This window comes from Lagenorhynchus albirostris, chromosome 1, assembly GCF_949774975.1.
Source record: "Lagenorhynchus albirostris chromosome 1, mLagAlb1.1, whole genome shotgun sequence".
Classification (NCBI taxonomy): Eukaryota; Metazoa; Chordata; class Mammalia; order Artiodactyla; family Delphinidae; genus Lagenorhynchus; species Lagenorhynchus albirostris.
In genome coordinates this window covers 48,915,264-48,934,887 of record NC_083095.1, presented here as the reverse complement: position 1 = coordinate 48,934,887, position 19,624 = coordinate 48,915,264, and the positions used below count along the sequence as shown (strand labels likewise).

General features: G+C 42.2%; 1 long non-coding RNA gene across 2 annotated transcripts in view; it reads left to right on the top strand.

Annotated features, from left to right (window-relative positions):
• The window catches only part of LOC132516267 (uncharacterized), a 246,157-nt gene extending 228,287 nt beyond the window's left edge, over window positions 1-17,870 (top strand). Inside the window, exon 5 of one of the 2 annotated variants that reach the window (XR_009539293.1) lies at window positions 17,810-17,870. This is a non-coding gene — a long non-coding RNA (uncharacterized LOC132516267). Of the gene's footprint in view, window positions 1-4,691; window positions 4,785-17,809 lie in introns of those variants that run through there. The other variant, XR_009539289.1, reaches the window with a different exon arrangement.
• The last annotated feature ends 1,754 nt before the right edge of the window (window positions 17,871-19,624 follow it).

The window sequence follows — 19,624 nt, the reverse complement described above, 5'->3', positions numbered from 1 at the left end:
ACCTTTGTGCTAATTAGAAGGCATCCCCTCTGGAAGCAAGGCAGCCTGCTGGCTCAGGCTTGGCTAGTGGCATAGGCTAGATTTCAGCCCCATGCTGTACAACCTGCCCAATTGTACATCTTTTATCCATAAATGCAAAAGAATTATGTAAACTGAAAAGTGCTTTCATTGGACAGTGTTATAGAGCAGTCAGGGGCAAGACCACAAGGATCTGGGTTCATTGCTGGCTCTGCCACAAAAGCTGTGTGACCTGGGCAAACTCAGTGACCTCTCTGAGCTCCAGTGTCCTCATGTATAAGAATGGGGATGACAGCATCTCAGATTTGAAGATTAAGTGAGATCATGCTTGAAAATTACCCAGAATATAGTAAGCACTCAATAAATGCTATTACTATTATTATTATTTAAAGCATAGAAAAATGGACTTTTAGACATTACTGTCATTTTTATTCTAACATAGATCCTACATTCTAGACAAATTAATCTTCTTCTCTATGTAACAATGTACATTGACCAATCTGCACCTCTCCCTACGCTGATTCTTACTGGAAGCAAGTCACTCTGTGAATCCATAGCTCTCCTTTCACCATTCCCTTGGTATCTTCCCAATCACATATATTATTCTACAGTATTGTTAGAGACTAGTTAATATCTCATGATATAATGCTAAATTTTAAAAAGCAAGGTACAAAGTTGTATATTCATGACCTCAATTTTATTTTAAAAAATTTAAAAAATATGTACCCAGGCAGTCCATTCTTTACACAAGCTTAATATACATGAATTTCAGTTACCGTGGGTTGGTTAAATAACAACAGTCTCTCAGCAACCCAGTTCAGATTTCAGTTACTTCAGCATATTATCTGTGAGGAATTGCATAAAGTGTAACTTCACGGCTAGCAATTTAGTCCACAAATCACTGTGTAAATGATGCATATATTTCAAGATCAGAAACCAATCATATCAATTCTTTCCAAGTCTGTCCATCACTGGCCACTGCACATCTGTTACTCAGTTCACGTACAGACAGCAAAGTGTGTGGTTGTGTTGCTTCCTTATCTCCCAATGATAGACTTACATGGCATTTTTTAAAAGTGAAAAATTGAAGAGGAAACTGGTTAAAAATGATGCAAGTGCAGCACAGAAATGAAAAGTGGTAACAGTGGATAAAACTTCTATCAGTGTAACTGGAGTTATAGAAGAAATGTTTAACCACGGGATGTTGACACTGATGCTGTTTAAGAGACTGTAGATATGGCCCCAGCCAGAGGAACTTAGGTGAAACTGACAGAAGTGTACAAGAGGGAGAAAAGGATGGAAATGTCCCAGAGGAAGTGATGCTGGCAAAAAAACCCCCCAAAAACCCGATAACAAAACTTTACACTAAAGGAATTCTAAGAGATATTTCACATTATTGACAGTGCAAAGGATAAAATGTTGGAAGCTGATCTAAACTAGAAAAGAGTATGACCATTTGCCAAGGTATAGAAAAAATGACTGCTCTATATCATAACTTACACAATGAAAGATAGACACCACTACTCAAACTGCTTTTGCAAAGAAATAAAACATTTTAATTCTGTGTTTCTAATATTTTAAATTACAGAGTACTAAATACAGATTTTACTATTTCTATTTCCCTGTACATTTATAACCAACAGTAAGAGAGTTTTTAATGTTTTGACAAAAAATGCTAAAGGTCAGAGAACACTTGAGTTTTCTCCATTGATTATGAAAATGACCTTGCATGGTTTCAATTTGCATGGTCACTGTTACAGTCATATACTATCATGCAAAGTGACAATTGCCTGTACTTATATCTCCATAGAAAATAATGACTAGATGAAAGTGCACCAAAAAGTAAACATTGGTATTAGAACTATAACTGATTTTAACTTTCTTCTCTGAAATTTTCAGTATTTTCCAATTGTTCTAAAATTAGCACAGATTACTTTTATAATCAGAGAAGAAATTATTAACAAAAAAATTGGTTTAAAATTCAGCTCCATTGGGAGTATAAGGCACCCTTGATTGGCCCTCTCTGCCCTTGGCTCAGGGCCGTTTGATCAAAATATAAGGTGCCTTGCTGCTGATTAATTCTATAAAGGCATTTGGGTTATTGTCTATGATATTTTTAATGATCTCAATAAAATAGACATTTCCTGTATATATAGGTGTTACCTTCCTATTCCCTGGAGCCCTGAACAGTGTTCTGAATACCTAATAGGTGCTCAATAATATTTCTAACCCATCTCTCAAAAACCTGCCAGCAATTGCTGGGGGAAAATTACCCCAAAAGCAGCAAGGAACACATTAGATGATATTTAAATACATGTTAAGAAATTTCATATAAAAGTCTCTAGGGGGGCTTCCCTGGTGGCGCAGTGGTTGAGAGTCTGCCTGCCAATGCAGGGGACACGGGTTCGAGCCCTGGTCTGGGAAGATCCTACATGCCGCGGAGCGGCTGGGCCTGTGAGCCATGGCCGCTGAGCCTGCGCGTCCGGAGCCTGTGCTCCGCAACGGGAGAGGCCACAACAGTGAGAGGCCCGCATACCAAAAAAAAAAAAAAAAAGTCTCAAGGTGTTCTGCTCATATAATTAAAAATTAAATTTTTCTTCAAACAACATAATAGTTGAGAATCTAGAGGACTGTAAATCATGATGGTTCCAGTTTTGGTTTCCATAGTAACTTTAATTCAGCCTGAGTCTTGACACATTTCTTCGGATTACAGCAAATGGGGTTAAGTTTTTAATCTATGTATGCATAGAAAAGCAAAGTTATGATTGTTGTGGAAACCAGAATTTCTATTTCTTAAATATTGTTCATTAAAAACTCACAAACTATCACACAAATAATTTTTTTAAACGTATGTCCTTTGTTTATATATGAAGTGCAATGGAAGACAAAATTTGTGTCTTCCTGGTTACAGTACCTGACTTTTTTTTTTTTTTTTTGAGATTTCACTCTCCAAGTTAGTTCAGGCTCAGGCATAAGAGCTGAGGGATGTAGACAGAGGTGGCAGGTATATAATGCCATTTCTGTCACTCAGGTTACACAGTGCATATTGTAGTTTCTACCTAAAACACCTTTTCGTCTCCCATAGATAAACTGTATTTCACCGCATTGCCCTCAACTTAGTGGGACATCACTGAGGCCTGTGTCACTACACCGCCCCCTCCAGAAGGAGGTGAATTGGGCAGAGGAGAGCAGCCAGAGGGGCTCTAACGTGTTGCCAGCAAATCACTCCAGATTTTCCCTTTTGACAAAGAGGTTTTTGTAGTATAACCTCTAACCCCAGGCAAAGAAACTCCATCTTCCATCTGAGACTGTATCATTCACCTTTTCCTAAAGAATGTGAACAAGTGAAAGCACAGACAAATTCTAATTTCAAACTATATCTAGAATTTTTAGCTTTCCTCACCCCCAGCCTTTTTAATAAACACCCGTCTCCTCCCAGGTTTACTGAATTTTACCTGTCACAATTTGGAAATAAATGACTGTTTGTAGAGTTGTGTCTGTACCAGCTGACAGTTGGCTGCTGCACATAAATTCCAGTGCCTCTCAAGGCTCTTTCTTCAGGTCCCTGCCCTCAGTCTTGGGTGGCAGCACACAAATGTACCAGACAGGGGGAACTCCTGCTTTCCAATGGCAAATCCAGTTGATTCTGTCTGCCCTGCCAGAGCTTGTGGGTTTCATTCCCAAAGACAATAATCTAGGTTAACCAGGACTCCCACTGCTGGATACCAGGACACTTGTTTGATATTTTAAGTACAAAACTGAAGATGGCAATTTGAAATGTGTTTAACATACATTTATGAAGCCCACCTCTCCACCTCTGAGAAATTTCCATTCCTTCTTCCCAGGAATAGAATCCCCATACTCTCTGAACTGAAGAGACGGCCAAAGAGCTTGGCATTCACAGGTGTACTTTTGGGGACAGAAAAACAGGGTGTGTGAAGGGGAAATAACAGACTACATGATTGATGGAGCCTAGATGAACTCAGGGCATTTCTTGTACCTCTTCCAGAGACTTAATAAGAACAGGAAGTGAGCACACACTGTAACCCTCTTCCTCAGCAGGAACCCAACTCCCCATTACAGCTGGATATGGGAACTAGGGTGGGGAAGGTCCCTGCTATTTAGAGGTGGCAGGACTTGGGTCAGAGCTGGTAAGCAAAAGCAAAGTTAACGGCTTTGAATTTTCATTCCTTCCATTGGAGAAGTTGCCGTCAGATTAACTGCTAGAACTTGTATGGAAGAGATAGGTGAGTGATACCCCATTGGGTTAACTCTGGATACTCCAGCCTCAACAGAAGAGGGAGTCTGGAACTGTGCCAGAAATGGAAAGAGGGGGTATGCGGGTGTTCTTGCAGTCTTAGTATCCCCATCCCCATTATATCCCTGGAGCCTATGTGGACCAGTGAACCAAGCTTCTTTGAATAGATGGACTAGATAGACGCTTATAAAATATGATTTTGAGAGTTTCTGAAAGACCTAAATTGCCAAAGCTACATCAGTCCCCTCACTCTGAGGGCCTGAAATTTTACCTTTTAGAGTTCCAGTTTTAGGCTCAGGAATTATTGCCAGAAGATCCTTTTGAACTCAGATTTGTTCCCTAGGAACATAATGTATATTATTAGCCCCCATTTCTCCAGAGTAGTTTATAAAACACCTGCACTTTCCCTTAACAGAGACTGGAGAAAAAGGGACTCTGGAATAATGGAACAGGAGACTGGTAAATTTTGATTGTATCAGAAAGAATGAGAAGAAAACCTGCTTCCAGAGTGAACATAAGTATGAAAGTATATTTAACAGTGTGAAGATTTGCCCCTGGGGTGAAGTGTCAGAAAGAAAAATAATGTTTAGAGAGGAGAGCAAAGGTTGAACCCTGACAACATCAAATCCAGTTCTATCTGCCAAATCAAAGAAGGCTGTTGTTTGATCCTGCTGTTTTATGGAAAAGGCAACTGATCAGAATGAATTGAAGATAATACTTGTTACCTGTTGTCTTTTTTATAATAGCCTTTCTGACAAGTGTGAGGTGATATCTCATTGTGGTTTTGATTTGCATTTCCCTGATGATTAGTGCTGTTGAGCATCCTTTCATGTACGTTTTGGCCATCTCTGTGTCCTCTTGGGGAAAATTTCTGTTCAGATCTTCTGCCCATTTTTTAATTGGGTTGTTTGTTTTTCTCATGTTGAGTTGTATTAGTTTTTTGTATTATTTTGGATATTAACCCCTTATCGGATATATCCTTTGCAAATATCTTCTCCCATTCTGTATGTGGCCTTTTCATTTTCTGATAGTTTCCTTCCCTGTGCAAAAGCTTTTTGGTTTAATGTAGTCCCATTTGTTTACTTTTGCTTTCGTTTTCCTTGCCTGAGGAGACACATCCAAAAAAAATATTACTAAGACTGATGTCAAAGAGTGTACTGCCTATGTTTTCTTCTAGAATTTTTGAGGTCACAGTTCTTACATATAAGTCTTTAATCCATTTTGAATTTATTTTTGTGCATGGTGTGAGAGAGTAGTCCAGTTTTATTCTTTTGCATATAGCTGTCCAGTTTTCCCAGCACCATTTATTGAAGAGACTGTCTTTTCCCCATTCTGTATTTTTAACTCCTTTGTCATAGATTAATTGCCCACATAAATATGGGTTCATTTCTGGGCTCTCTATTCTGTTCCATTGATCTATGTGCCTGTTTTTGTGCCAGTACCATACAGTTTTGATGACTGTAGCTTTGTAGTATAGTTTGAAATCAGGGTGTGTGGTATCTCCAGCTTTGTTCTTCTTTCTCAATATTGTTTTAGCTATCTGGGGTCTTTTGTGTTTCCATACAGATTTTTGAATTATTTGTTCTAGTTCTATTAAAAAATCCCATCAGTATTTTGATAGAGATTGCACTGAATCTATATATTGCCTTGGGTAGTATGGTTATTTTAACAATATTAATTCTTCTAGTCCATGAACATGGTATATCTTTCCATCTATGTTGTCTTTAATTTCTTTCATCAGTGTCTTATAATTTTCCAAGTACAGGTCTTTACCTCCTTCAATTTATTCCGAGTTATTTTATTCTTTTTTATGTGAATTATAAGTGGGGTTACTTTCTTTTTTCTCTTTCTAACAGTTCATTGTTAATGTATAGAAATGCAGCAGATTTCTGTATATTAATTTTGTGTCCTGCAACTTTACTGAATTCATTGATGAGTTTTAGCAGTTTTTTGATGGTGTCTTTAGGATTTTCTATGTGTAGTATCATGTCACCCACAAACAGTGACAGTTTTACTTCTCTCTTTCCAATTAGGATTCCTTTTATTTATTTTTCTTTTTTGATGTGGCTAGGACTTCCAATACTATGTTGACTAAAAGTGGCAAGAGTGAACATCCTTGTCTTGTTCCTGATCTTAGAGGAAATGCTTTTAGCTTTTCACCATTGAGTATGATGTTAGCTGTGAGCGTGTCATATATGACTTTTATTATGTTGAGGTATGTTCCCTCTACACCCACTTTATTGAGAGTTTTTATCATGAATGGATGTTGAATTTTGTCAAAAGCTTTTTCAGCAACTTTTGAGATGATGATGTGATTTTTATTCTTCAGTTTGTTAATATGGTATAACACATTGATTAATTTTGAGACATTGAACCATCCTTGCATCCCTGGGATAAATTCCACTTGATCATGGTATATGATTCTTTTAATGTATTGTTGGATTCAGTTTGCAATTATTTTGTTGGGGATTTTTGTATCTATGTTTATCAATTATTTGGACCTGTAATTTTCTTTTTTGTGTGGTATCTTTGTTTGGTTTTAGTTCCAGAGTGATGCTGGCCTCAAATAAGGAGTTCAGAAACATTCCTTCCTCTGTAATTTTTGGAATAGTTTGATAAGAGTAGGTGTTAACTCTTCTCTAAATTTTTGGTAGAATTCACCTGTGAAGCCATCTGGTCCTGGACTTTTGTTTATTGGGAGTTTTTACGTTACTGATTCAATTTCATTACGGGTAATTTGTCTATTCATATTTTCTGGCTTTTCCTGGTTCAGTCTCAGGAGATTGTACATTTCTAGGAACATTATATTAATTAATGGTATTTGGATGTGAATGAAATACAAGTTCCCAATCTTGAGTTTACAGGTTTTTTTAGACTTTGCAGGGTTTTGTTTATATTTTGGTTTGATTCATACTTGTGAAAAATGTTTTACTTCTACTAGTGTTGAAATCATAGCCATCTACTGTTTTCTGTAACTATGAAATATTATGTCTTGTTGCTTGCAGAACTAATGTTCTTACTGATTTTCCCTCCTCACCCTTTTGATTAAAAAGCAGCAACAGCAGGAGACAAGGCATTGGACTGAGAGTTGCCCATTATTTTTATGTCTTCTCTTGTCACAGTAATTCTCAACCCAGACTTCACATCAGACTGAACTATGCAGCTTTTTCAAATTGTGGTATTTCCAGGGGGAGAGCCTGACTGGTGTGTGTGTGTCTGTGTGTGAGAGTGTGTGTGTGTGTGTGTGTGTGTGTGTGTGTATGTGTGCACGTATGTTTTAAATTCCACAGGGAATCTGATGCACAGCCAGAGTCAAGAACTCTCACTTTATTGACGTCAGTGAATATTTGCAAACTGTTTAAGTCTGGGGTTGGGAGTTGATTTAAACCTCTATTTTAAACTGATACTTACAATGTAAGATCCTGCCAAATGATCAGATCAAAATATTTTGTGTGTGCTCCTCTCTCTGCCTGGTTGTTTCTCCTGCTGCTTACACGAAAGTTGGAAATCTAAACTCCTTTATAGGTTACCCCTGTGGCTGAAGGTATAAAGTGTCAAGAATGACTTTTTAAATGTACTACTTTATACAAGGGAGGAATTGTTTTGCACCCTGAGGGTGGTGGCCTGAGCTGTGGCTGAGCCCCAAGCCTCACGGTTAAGCAGTGATGCTTCTGTGGCCTGTGAACGTAGCTCGCTGTGTGGACACATTGGTAGATGAGAGAGTCGCCTGGAGCGGAGCCCCACTGCCCTGGTTCAAAAGTTCATGGGCCCAGAAAGGGCGGTGGTGGAGTAGAGGCCAGACAGAAACGCTTTCTTTCACACAAGGGAATGCAGAGAAGCAATGTGACTCCTGGTTCGTCTGGGCAGACAGTGCCCTGCATGTATACACGGGGGTCCTCAGATTTCTTGCTCTGTCGGTTCAGGTTTATACACTATACAAATGCTTTCCCCTTCAGGAAAAATTGCATAGCATTTGACAGACGTTGTAAATATTCCTCTTGTGAGTATGCATTTAATATATCCAGTGAGACTAATTGCAATATGTAAAAGAGGGCATTGTTTCATGAAGTAACATAATGTATAGTGTACATATTCATTCAGCCATTTTCTCTGATATGTGATAAATACTGCAACAGGTATGAGCTCAAGACATAAGCTATGAAATGTGCGAGCACAGAGATAAATCAGATATGCATCAGATCTTAGAGTGCTTACCTTATGATTTTAAAGATAAAAGGTGCTTATAAAGGGCAGAACATGGCACATGGCACACAGCACAGTTACAGTTCTTTGCTGTTTCAGAATACAGAGACTGACCCTAGCTGAAGGCAGTTAGGAGAGGCTATTTGGAGGAGATAGCCCTGGACCATAAGGGTTAGGTGGGATTTAGACAATACCTGGCTTGGGGGAGTGGCAGCTGGGCAGATTTCCAGGCAGGAGACAGAAGATCTAGGGCACATACAGCAAATTTGGCCAGAATGTGTAAAGAGGCACCTCTGACACCTTCTAGAAGGCCTTCTTGGGTAAGTTACTGAACCTCTCTGTGCCCAGTTTCTTCATCTGTAAGATGGGGATGATAATAGCACCTCCTTCATGAGGCTAGGTGAGAAACAAATGAGTTAATATATGGAAAATACTTGGAACATTCCTTGGTACACAGTGTTCTATAAATGTTATAGAGTTAAAATGTTAGATCTGAGTTATTATTAACGTGAGGGGTAAAGAGATTTCAAGATCTTGTAATGTAAGGCCTTGTAAATGTAAGGTCTTCTAATTCTAAGGACCCAGCACACAAACCCGCTAAGAGTTTTGAGTGGCCTCCTGAGGGAGGAGGCCAGCTTCCCAAGGCTACTGCACCACTAAACCTGGCGACAGTTTGGGAGAACAGTGTGAGAAGAGACAGAGACCTGGGAACAGAGAAGGCTCTGAAAACAGAGGGCTGCTGCACCTAACTTTTGCTGTTAATATTAATATGGAGTTGAAAGAAAAGGAAAGAAGCCCTGTTAGGTCATAGCCTTCCCTCTCAGTGGAAAATTCCCTATTTTAATTTCCTTTGGCTCTTCTTTTGTGTCTTCTTTGGCAAATAAAGGACTTTTTTAAAAAGGAGAGTGGGAGGAAAACAGCTTTGCTGCAGAGAGAAGAAAAAATACAAGAAAAACAACCAAACCAAAACGAAAAAACAAAACAAACAGAAATCATCGTTATAATCTGTACTCACGGACACAGAAAGTGGCCCCAAGAGCCAAACATCTATCCACCCCCTTCACGTCCATGGCAGAAGCCCACGAAGAGTAACTGAGGCAGGTTGTTGGGTGCAGGGTGGGAGGCTCTCTCCCCTCCCTCACTTGCTGTCCCTTGTTGTTGTAGCTCATTGCCTTTCCAAGGCAAGCATGGGCTTCCTCAGTCACTCCTTGGCCTTTTTACTCCAAGCTTGGGAGTCAGGTTTTAAATGATATATGATCTCCCAGGTAAAATTCTCTATGTTAAATGCTGAAAGAAACGCCCCTGAGACCCTCCTACTTCACTGGGCATGGTTCCCTTTGGAGTCTGGTCTCCACTCTGCGTGACTGCCAGGTCCTCAGGCTTCAGGGAGGGAGTTGGGAGTTCTGGTCTCCATTTCAGCTCCCGTGGCCAACCTGATCTCCGTCACACAGATTCCCGACTATTCTCACCTAAAAATAAAGCTGTCAGAAGACTTGAAAGCCCCAATCTGAAACCCCCTACATTTTATAAATACAAGGTGACATTGTTACCGTTCTTATTTTCATTACAGCACTCTCATTTTTTTTCCAGAAAAGGCATAAACAAGAAGACAATTTGTTTTGTATTTTTTTCACTTTCTTACCTCAAGCTCTCCTTTAAATTGCCAAAGGGAATGAGCTACTTGAACAGAGACAGAGTTATTATGGTGGATAGCAAAATAAGATATGCTAAAGCTCAGGGGCTTAATTTTTTGCTTCATTCAGTAACATATTTCAAAAGAGCACCAGTGATTGGAACATAATTTATTTATCAACAGGGTTCTAGATTACTCCCTTGTAGTTGACTCTGAAATCCATCTGACTCTTGCCGGGTGCTATAACCAAGGTGAGAAAGGCTAGAAACAGACCTGGCATTACGATTACCAAAGGGAGAAGAGCTCACCATGGGTATTTATCCACACTGGAATTTGGCAACCAAACTCTGAGTCTTTCTTCCCAGCTCCTGACACATCCATTTGTAAAGCAGGTTAATAATAGCATCATACCTACATCTCCACAGTTACAGCTAAATAACAGTTTCCATGATAAGCCTTTATTTTCCTGCAATTTAGAATTTAAGACAGCAATTTTATCTACAATATCTAAGCCTAGAATTTATTTTTGGCTTTCTCAAAGAAAGTTGTACCCATTTAACTCTGCCTGGCATGAGAGAAAATTTTTTTTAAAAGTACAGAGTTTAGGGCTTCCCTGGTGGCGCAGTGGTTGAGAGTCTGCCTGCCAATGCAGGGGACATGGGTTTGTGCCCCGGTCCGGGAAGATCCCACATGCCGCAGAGCGGCTGGGCCCGTGAGCCGTGGCCGCTAGGCCTGCGCTTCCGGAGCCTGTGCTCCGCAACGGGAGAGGCCACAACAGTGAGAGGCCCATGTACCGCAAAAAAAAAAGTACAGAGTTTAATTAGCTAGGCAATTTGCATGTCTCTAAACCTTCAAACCCTGGCCATTGCCAGAGGCAGGGAGCCAGATGAAGTGGAACCACGGTCAGATACAGGAAGGCAATGTCAAGGGTTTGCAGTGACCCCAGTTGCTAATAGCCTGTGTTAGTAATACGCATATCATTTTAATGACCTATTAGCACTTGTCATTGAAGTGAAAATTGGGTGATTTTTTTAAAAACGGGTATCTGGGCAATTTTTAGAACATAGAGGGAAGGTGTATTTTTTTGCCCTTTGCTTTCAGAAGCAGTCTGACACCCAGATGTTGACCTTCAAGATGCCTCTCCTAGCCCTGGGGCTTCTCCTGGCATTTCCTGGGCGGACCCCGCCTCAGCCTTCCCGGAACTGGGGTAGAGCTGAATTCCAGCTTGTGGCCGGCGTTGAAGTTGGGCAGATGGCAGGCAAACATCGCTGCAAAGGGAAACCGCTGGTGTAGAGCACCTCGGTCCAAGCTTGGTTTTGTTTCTCAAGGCCACCTTTTTGCTCCCCCTTTCTGTGATACCTCTGAGGAGGCTTTCACTGCCTTGGAGTTTAGGATGTGTCTTTCAGGAAGGAAGGTTCTTGTGACTACCTTCCTCCGCCTCTTTGGTAAGAGGAGACCTTTGCAGGAGTTGTTTTCACATCAACACCTGTTGCCCTGTTTCCCGTTGCTTGTCCAATGGTTGCCTTAGAGTTAGTGGTGAAACTCCCTGGCCCAGTCACTAAAGCACTTGTGAAGGCATTTTGTTCAGCCCTTCACACATCTCTGGCTGTTTAAGAAAAGGCTCAAGAACTGCCTCCAACCTTGTGTTGCTGCCTAATACAATAGCACAGGTAAAACCATAAAGCAGGGACTCTAACTGGATAAAAGCCTTGGGCCTCTGAGGATGTCGTGAAGCCATTAGCCACAAAAGGCAAAGGGTAAGGCCCTATGTCTGCCAGTATACAGAGCATACAGAGAAATGTCCCCAAATGCCTGGGCTTGATACCACTGGGCAGTTTTTAATAGTCTCCATCAGAGCTTAGCCATTGAATTTATTCATCAGCTCTTGACAGTTAATAGCCTCTGATTTGACTTTTTAATTTTCTTTGTCCGGCTTCCCCAATAACAGTTGACCCTTGAACAATGGGGAGGGGTGGTACAGGGGTGCCAACCCTTAGAGTCAGCCCTCCACATCCACGTGCCACATTCACGGTTTCTCCATATTCACAGTTCCATCCTCGGATTCAACCAACTGTGGGTTGTGTAGGACTGTACTATTTACTATGGAAAATAATCTGCGTGTAAGTGGACCCTCGCAGTTCAAACCTGTGCTCCTCAAGGGTCCTCTGTAGATACTAAGTACCCAGTAGACTCATCATCTTAGCCTTCTTGGTCAGCCTCATAACACCAAAATCAACTTCCTGAATAAAGAACTGGATATCCTGCTACTCAAAAATGTCTTCCCTGACATCCAGTTACCTACATCTGTATGTTTTCTTTCAAATGAAAATTCCCAGGCGGAGGATTGGTCCCTGCCAATCACTTCTTAATGTGAACTACTTCGGTCAGATAATCAGATGCTCCCAGAAAGAGAATCGAGGAAAATGGAAGTAATTTTTAAACCTGTGGGACTCAGGGAGAAGGTGGCCAGCCTATAAAGGAAGGACTTTGGGGCAACCAGATGTGTGTGTGTGTGTGTGTGTGTGTGTGTGAGAGAGAGAGAGAGAGAGAGAGAGAGAGAGAGAGAGAGAGAGAGAGAGAGGGATTGAGAGAGAGAATGGATATCCAGGAGAAGGAAGGGTTGGAAAGAGAATTCTCATTGATTCTGTAACTTGGTCTGTGGCTCATTCGGAGCAAGGGTGGGCAAACTGCTACCTGTCACCTGTTTTTGTATGGCTCACAGATCAAGGGTTGTTTTTACATCTTTAAATAATTTTTTTAAATCAAAAGAAGAATACTATTTTATGACGCATGCAAATCATACAAAGTTCCAATTTCAGCGTCTATAAATAATTTGGTTGACACACAGCCACACTGATTCATTTATGTGTGGTCTGTGACTGCTTTTGTGCAGTAACGCAGAGCTGACCAGTTACAACAGACAGACTGTGTGGCCTACAAAGCTCAGCTAGTTACTACCCGCCCCTTTACACGCAAAGGCTGCGTGTAAAGTTTAGATAAAGTTGATAAAGTTTTAGATAAAGTTTTAGATAAAGTTTTAGATAAAGTTTTGATTTAGATAAAGTTTTCTGCTTGGTTCCTGTTTAGTGTTAACGTTTTTGGGTGGCAGCCCTTTATCGCTCGTAAAGTGAGCAAACAATATTTCTTCCTTTTCATGGCTAACCATTTGGTATTGGTTTAAGTATGGTACATCTACGCAATTGAAAGTTCTAGAATCATTTATTGGCATAGAACTATGTGTCCAACCTTAACTCTTTGTACAGCATAATCCATAAAAAAGGTTCCAATCAAAAATACCTTCAAACATCCATACCAAAATTTAGACATGTTATATCCAAGTGGTGGGATTACAAGTGATTTTTTTCCTTCTTTTTGCTTCTCTGTATTTCCTACACGATTTTCAGTGAACAAATATTACTTTTATAAAGAAGAAAAATATGTAATGAAAAACTCTTTGCCCTCTGATGGATAGAAAAATAGAATAGGATATTAATACATTAGGTATTTTTCATCCTTCCCTAAGGGAAAAAAATTGAGTTTTCCTGGGAGATATTGAAGCAAGGGCCTTGGCATCAAACGCCCACTGGGGTTCAGAAACCAAGTCTGTGTGTCACTAGTTCTGTAATCTGGAGTGAACTGCTCACTCTCTCTGAGCCTCGGTTTTTCTCTAGTGTAGAAAAAAAATCCTCTTGGGGCTTTTTCAAGCATTAAATAAGACAATGCTTTCAAAGCAAGTAACAACTCATGTAGTGACAGGCACATCAGCATTAAAAAGCTGCCAGTTTTGGGGCTTCCCTGGTGGCGCAGTGGTTGAGAGTCCGCCTGCCAATGCAGGGGACACGGGTTCACGCCCTGGTCTGGGAGGATCCCACATGCCGCGGAGCGGCTGGGCCCGTGAGCCATGGCCGCTGAGCCTGCGCGACCGGAGCCTGTGCAAGCTGCCAGTTTCCAGCATACTTTATGGAGAATATTTGCTATAAAGATGTCCTGCCTTTTGCAGCAGTGTCTTTGTGACAAGTACCTAAAGTGAGATGTGTGGATCAAGTAGCAGGGGAAGGGGAGGCGTGGGCAGGAGGGCAGCAAGGGCACAAGAATGCCAGCTCTCCTGAGGACGAGGGAAATGGAGTGTTCAGAAGAACCGTTGGTTGTTTTTTTCCTTTGGTTAGGAAGCTTCCATTACAACCTGCAGCAGTCGGGAACAGCTAGATTGCTGCAGGGAGGGAGAGTGGGCGTGGGCAGAATGTGTGCATGTGTGTGACGGAGTGGGTCTTGGAGGAAAATTGTTCCAACGGTTCACAGTTGAGCTCGACGGTTTGGAGTGTCTGTTAGGAGGAAAGTGCCAGGCATTCCGAGATGCAAAAAACACAACTCCAGGGGAAGCTACAGTCCGTCATGGTGGGTTGAGAGAGGGGACTCTGGGGAGAGATTTTGGGCACTTGATCACTTGTGCGTCTACCACATTTTCTAGTTCAAGTAAATAGCATTCCAAGGAGTGCTTGCACACTCAAGGCTTAGCAAGAATGAAGATTATTACAACAGTATTCTTACAATTACCTTGTTTTGAGGAAATGATTGGGCCAGGAATAAAAAAAAGTCACTAAAAACATCTAAAGATAAGTTAGGGGTCTAGATGCCAAGAGCTTAAGAGAATGGGAAAAGGTGAAGAGAAGATTCTAGGTAGGGCCCATTGTACTTCAGCAAACATCAAGGAGCAACCCTTGGGTGGGATAACACCAAATGTAAACTCTTCAGTGTGCCATGTTCCTCTCATCCTCTTTGTCCTTCTTGTTTTCCAGGGAATACTGAACTTTTCCCGGGAAAAGCTCACTTTCCACTTTTACTCTCTCCCAGGCCCTCTCCATAGCCATACATTCCCAGCCTCCTAGACTGGCGCTTACTGTTAACACTGGCATGTGAATCTCGGTCCTTGACATTCTGTCCTCGAAGCGTCAATGGCCTACGTGAGCTGCAATCTCAAGATACCTGGGGGTCAAACAAAGCAAAACCTGTCAAAAACACAACCATTTTTTCATAAAGTTCACTCTGTCTCTCCCTGTCCTGCCTTGCCACTCATATAGTGCATTGCGCAGTCATTATTTTTTCTATGCTGTATACTTCTCTGCAGGTTTTTTTTTTTAACATATATTTGCGTTATGTCATTTATTCTAATTTTAGGTTGGGTCAGGCAGGCCTTTGCTACATCAAAGAGACATAAATCATTCTCTCTTAATGTGTTCATGCCTGAAGTATTTAGAGTCTGCATAATTATATTGCTCATGTCTTACTCCAAAAGATGTACGTTCTTCTTAAATATATATTCTCTCTCTGCATCTCTTGAGGATGCAGAGAGAGAATATATATATCATGTTGTAAAAGGCACCCCAGTGAGGTGTCGTACCCCCATCTGCAGGAAAGGCACCCAGTAGACCAAGACTATGTAGGATTTATTTATGTTCTACAGGATCTGGGAGAAGGCTCTTTCTATCAGCTGGGCCCCCTCTGTGATTGGAGGTGGTATGTGGACCTTGCAAGCATTGGTAATGTAATGTAAGTTATATTATATATCCGGAAACCTGTTGAAAAGGAAGGTACCTAGAGTCACAAAATAGTTTGTTCATCTGTAAAGGGGATTAAGGTGGGCCTGTCAGAAGGAGCTAGACCCTCTGAGTCCCGGAACTTGTGTCCTTCCCACTGCTGAAGCTGGATAATCTGAACCACTCCAGGGTGACTATAAATTACCCAGTTTCCACACCGTTGTCTCCAGAGGGTCAGAGAAAGTGGTGTCTTCATTGAATATTGACAATATAGCCTGAAGCGTGATGGGTCAGTTTCCAGAGGCTAGGGCAAGTGCGTCCCCTCCAGGGTAAGGTAAAGACTCTCCTGGGCCACATCCTTGAATCACAGCGGGGTACCTGGAAGTCCTCTGCAGAGGAATCAAGACTGTGTTATGAGGTCTTCAATACCTTGCAACATCTCCTTGGGCTTCTGGCTCCGGGAAAGAAAGATCCTCGATTCCACACACATACTCACGCTCACACATACACACACACATTCAGTAATACACACACATAAACATTCACAAATACGCAATGCACCCACACACACTCACACGTATACACAGTCACCCATACGAACACACACATAAACACTCAGATGCGCACGTATGCAGACACCTGCTGGGTACTGTGCAGGCCCTCTCCATAGAACTATCTCTAACCCACAGCCCTCACCCACCACCTCTGCCCTCATGACACACTGACCTTGAGCTAGTGTCCAAGTGACCCTGGCTCTCCTGGGCTCACTCCGTGAATTATCCCTATCCCGGTAGCTCTAGGGTTGAGTCTCTGAAACCAATGCTGAAGGCTGAAGACAGGGAAACCCAGGAGAGCAGAGAAAGGCAGTGCCTTTCCTTCCTTCATCTATAAAAATGTTGGCCCTGATGATCTCTTCCATCTCTCTGGCTCAGGACAAACTCTACAACTATCAATGTCCAGTAGGCACCTTGTGGTAGCAGGTGTATTATGCATCCGGTTTAAAATTGAGTGGGGCAACTGAGGCACTTCTCATGACGATCAAAGAAGGAATTGGCAGTGTCACTGAAGCACCGGTTCTAATCCTGACTGACAAAGAGACAACAGGGGTCATCTCTCACTTTCTTTTTCTCTTTTGTAAACCTACCTATCTTTACTTATTTTTCTATTTTTCATTACCCGATAATACATGATTATCATAGTATTGTGAAAACTTCCAGAAATACGAGTTAAGCCAACATCTGTCTGGCATCTGGCCCCCTCCTGTAAGACAGCCTGTGTTAGCGGGCAGCGTATGGTCATCCAGACCGTAGAATGTCTGGTGGAGTTTTTTCCTGACACAAATGGTACCCACTGCATAAATTGTCTTATAACTTGCCTTTTCCCCCCTTTAATTATATGTCTTAAAGGTCTTTTTATTAAGTGATTTTTTTTTATCAAACAATAAACTTCAAGGGGTGGGAGCTTTCCCCATTTCTGCCAAGTGCCACGCTGTGCTTGCGGTTCTGTCTGAAATTCCCGATCCTGGGCTACTGCCTTTTCCCATCTGATGGTTACAACACTCGCTTTGCAGTGTCTCTGGGCTCCTGCCTGTCTGCTGTGGCCACGTGAAGGAAGCAGAGTCGTCTTACTGTAATTATTTGAGGTTCTGGGCAGTTTTCTGTGCATCAAATCCAGTAACACAAAACAGAAGAAAACCATTATGCCCCAAACCCAGCTATTTACTCCCTCCCACACATTGTTTTCTGGGAAAGGGAGACTGCAGTCATCTGGGAAAAAGATCGGCCGCCATCCTCAGCGAGGTCGGAGACCCGTGATACACAGCGAGCACTCTGGGCTCTCAGGAGGGCCAACTCCTGGCAGATGGGACCTTTTTCCAGGAACACTAGCCCAGTATTAGAGCCACGCAGATGTGATCAGACTCTCCCCCCCCCCCCAGATCCCGTTTCCATCACTTACTAGCTCTAGAACCTTGGGTTAGATACTTATCTGTACATCTCATCCTTATCATCTAGAAAATGGATGTAGTAAAAATTACAGGGGGTTTCGTGAAGTGTAAGTGAGGGAATGCATGAAAAGTCCTTAACACAGGGTATGGCATGTAGTAATTCCTCACGAAATATCGCCTGCTGGCTGAGCTCTCCCCTCCCCTTCCTTCTCTTCCAGATCTTCTCAGTGGTTCCATCCACTTGCGTCTGCCCAGCTCATCACCCTTTCCCGGTTCAGGCAAGCTCACAATAGCTAGAAACCTGCCTGCTGCCCCAGCATGGCCCTTCCCCTGGGGGGGTGCCCCCTGGGATCTGCGTCACTCAGCTTTTCCAAAACCCACAGAGCTAGTTACTACAGAGCCTCGCTCAACCCTGAGCCCAGCTACAGCTTATCTTCACTCCCTCACGCGTTCATCGTTCATTCTTTCAGTACACGTGTACATTAGCACCTACTCTGTGCCAGGCACTGTGAGAGGTGACAGAGGTAGAAAAAGACACAGTCCCAGCTCTGAAGGAAGCCCAGTCTATTGGGGGTTAGAGGCCAATCAACTGGCCATTACAGTGTGGGGTGACAAATCCGTGCTCTGGTGGGAAGGTGTGTCCAGGCTGCTTCAAGGAGGGACATGCACACCAGGCTTGGGTGCCTTCTCCAATTTTTGACAGTTTCTCTAACTCTCCCTTCCAAATCTCCTACTGAAGTTTTTTATATCATCAATTACATTTTTAATTTCCAAGTCTCCGTCCTTGTCCTGATTATTCTTTTTTCATAGTAGTTCTTAAAAAGTGAGTAGGAGTCAGCCAGAAATGTGTATTTGGACCAGGACAACCTGAGCAGGAAACCTGGTTATGAATATCCCAATCTCCCAAGGTCAGGTTCTCTGTAAGATCCAGGGAGACAAGGAACCAAGCTGATAAATTCAGTCATTCATTCCTTCATGCATTCAATCCAGTGAATTCGTTGCATCGATGTTATTATTGTCTGGCGTTGCAGGTTATGGTTTGGGTGGTGCGGGCATGGTCTGTGCTTTCAAGAGTTCACTGTTGAGTAGAAGAAACTAGCATGTGAAGAGTTATAACACCAAGGGGGTAAGCACCACGTTCATCAGTATATGGATTGATTAGGAAGCCATTGAGGAAGAGACTGGGCTGGGGCAGCTGGCGGGGTGCCCATAGCAGAAGAGACGATTTTATTGTTGAGTCTTAAAGGATAAGAAGTAATTCACCAGGCAGAGAAGGGACCGAGGAAGTAGCAAAGGGGGAATGGCATTCCTGGCAGAGAGAAAGGCATGTATTAAATCAAAGAGGTATTAAAGGGCTTATGGCCCTTGAGACTGGTGAGAAGTTCTCTGACCAGAACCCGGTGTTCACTGAGTCGGGGAGGATGGATGGGGAGAGGACACGGTGAGTCTGAACTGTGCAAAGTCTCGCCTGTCATGTTCAGGGGCTTTTCTTTCTTTCTTTCTTTCTTTTTCTTTTCTTTTTTTTTTTTTTTTTTTTTTTGGTTCTTAAACACTTATCATGGGCCCTTTTGAAAATATGATGAAAATTACAGGCCTTCTCACCCCCCAAAATGCACATACACATAAAGTTTCAGGGCTTAAAGGATCTGAAACCCATTCCCATTCCTCAGCTAAGGCAGCAGGGAAGCCCCTGACAATTTTAAGCAGGAATGTCCTGTTCAGATATAGGATTGAGTTCTGGTTCTTCCATTTCCAGCTGTGTGTGGTGGCAGCAGCCTTGCAGCTCACCTCGGGTTGCAGTGGCAATTGAGGTGGGCGGTTCTGTGCAAGCTTAGACATGTCCTCACGTTGGCAGTTGCAGCTCTGGGGACCCATACAAAGCCTCAGTCCCAGGGCAGCTCCCGACCTAGAGGCCTAGGGGAGAGGGGTATCCATGCATAAATGCCCCAACTTCCTTTTTTCCAGGTCGCCGTCCTTCCAATCACTTACTTTCTTCCAGAAAATTCCAAAATATCTCATAAGCTGATGATTTG